A 2,542-nucleotide genomic window follows, 5' to 3' on the forward strand; every position below is an offset into this window, starting at 1 on the left:
TGGCCCATCTGGACACATTTGAGTTCTGGGAATTTGTATTTTATTTGCAGCATAGGCTTCCGTGGGATGCCCCAGCCACTCCTGGTCTCTGTTTTGTGTCTGTCATGGAGCGTCTGGGAGCCGCTCCGTAGAGGGGGGGTACTGTCACAGTGTCTGGGTTGTGTCCCTGGGTTTCCACTAGATGTCCCCCTTTCTCACGGTGTCGGTCACCTTATCACTTCCTGTTCCCTTATTTGGTCACCTTCCTCCTTGTTGAGTAATTGATTGTTCCCCACCTGTCTCCTGTTCCCTCATTATCCTTCTGTGTATTTATACCCGGTCTGTCTGAGTCTGTGTTACGGAGTCCTTGTTTAATGTCTTATGATTATTCATGTCCGTCAAATCAGTCTTGCCCTTGCCTTGTCTTCTTGTCTTGTTTTCATGTTTGGATTATGTTTGGTTTTGACCCCTGCCTGGACTGTTTACCCCTTTGGATTGCCCTGTAATAAATTACTTACCTGCAATTGGTTCCCTCTCCGTGTTTGCTGTAACACCGAACGTGACAATAAATACATTACCTGCAGAATTATGTATTTATTATTTGCCAATTACCTTATCCATATCTTTTTACTCATTTGAAAAAAAAGAAAAAAAAAACATACAATTACCTCTATATATTAAGGTTTTTATTCAAGTAATGATTTAAAAAGAAAATCTAAAACTAGTGTGGAATAACTGTTAAGAGTAGGGAAAAGAAAATTGCAAACTGTATTTGTTTATTGTATGTCTGGAGCAACATGTAGTACACAACAATTTTCCTCTCGAGGACAATAAACTATACTATACTTCTACTGTAAACCAGCTGCTGTCTGTCGGAAATGCTAATCAAACAACAACAGAAAAGGAGAGAATTATTCACTGCTCCTCACTAAATATTGTTCATAAATTTGTTTATGGTGAAGTCTATGCAGTGTGTTAGTTTTACATTTGACTGCTTTAATCCATTTCTGTATAGTAGGCTATTATAGACTTAAGTGTTTGTTTTATATAGGGATGTCCTTGATTGTTTTGTTTTTTTTTGCCCCGGATCCGATCCAATTTAAATCAAGCCAGACGTGAGCACACATTGCTATCCTCCTTTCACTTTCCTTTTCCTTGAAATCACTGCATTTATTCAGTCGCTCACTCCCTCCCCTCCATTATACAGGGGATTACCTAAATTATTTCCCTAATTTAACAGAAATCGCTGAAGATACACAGTACAGGAAATAGAGGGTTTTTTTTGCCAGTCAGAAAGAAACCTGTACAAAGAAGTTGGAAAACGTCTCTCTAAGTAACCCAAAAGAGTCTTTGAAAGACTCTCTATACCAGTGGGTATTGTGATTTCCCAGAACATGCTACAGACCAGGGCTTGAAAACGAAAAAAAAATTCAATCGGTTCACTCCGAGCAGAATCGATATTTTAACGTTTCTGTTCTGCGTTCCTCTGATATTATTACCGTTCCGAAACCAGTTCGGGTGGAAGAAATACTGGTTAATAACGTTATTTAAAAAAAACAATATTATTTGCTTAATATTAATAATATTATAATAATGAAGTAAAGCGTTTTCTTTACTCGAAAATAAAAAATAGAGATCTAATGCTTAGTCACAGCCAATAGGCTACAGCATCATCATCTCTAGATTCTGGCCAAATGTAAGCTACTTAAAAAAAAAAAATCAACACTTTAAAGACAAAGTATTTTTAAGATATTTAAAAATGTTTGCTGCATTGTTAAAAAAAAAATACATTATAAGATTGCGTTTTTTTTTTTTTTAGCATTTTATTAGCCCTATTACTTCCGAAATAATAAAGGCTAAAATGCCTGTAGTCTAAAGCAAAATGTTTAAAAACATTATAAAAACAGTTATTAGTTTAGGCTATAAAAACGTCAACCCAAAAACAAATTAATCTAAGGTGAAGCTGATGCCTATCTCTCTCTTTCGGCACGAATCCAAATGTTTCCATGTTTTCGACGTATCTGGATGCAAAAATTGTATTTAATATAAAGAATATAGAATAATAGTAAATATATAATAAGTAACGCTGTATATGCATCCGAAAGTTGGACTCCAAATTTCATTCTAAGAATTATTTTGAGGTTAATACAGCAAATGAAAACTGTTCAGCTTCCGGGAAATTTGAGTAGCTCCGCTAGGCTATTTTAGTTTCACTCACCCCACAATAAATCCTTCCAATTAACAGTATTTAGAAAAGAACAAGAATTAAAAATATAAGAAGCTATAGCAATATTAACGACAAACTAAAACTAATTAATTTAGGCTAAACCGAAACTAAAACCAGCGGGTCCCTTTTTCAACACAAAAACAAAGTTTCCGTATTCGCGATGTATTTGAATGACAAATTATTATACAAAATAGCCTAGTGTTTATTATAGCCTAATGTTTGTAAACATTTTGTGTCTGCATTATGTCTATTTCTGAATGAAATATTTTTTTTCTCTCTCTAAAAAACGTATAGGCTATACAAGTTCTCTCTCTCTCTCTCTCTCTCTCTCTCTCT

The sequence above is a fragment of the Carassius carassius genome, chromosome 27 (assembly GCF_963082965.1).
Source record: "Carassius carassius chromosome 27, fCarCar2.1, whole genome shotgun sequence".
Lineage (NCBI taxonomy): Eukaryota > Metazoa > Chordata > Actinopteri > Cypriniformes > Cyprinidae > Carassius > Carassius carassius.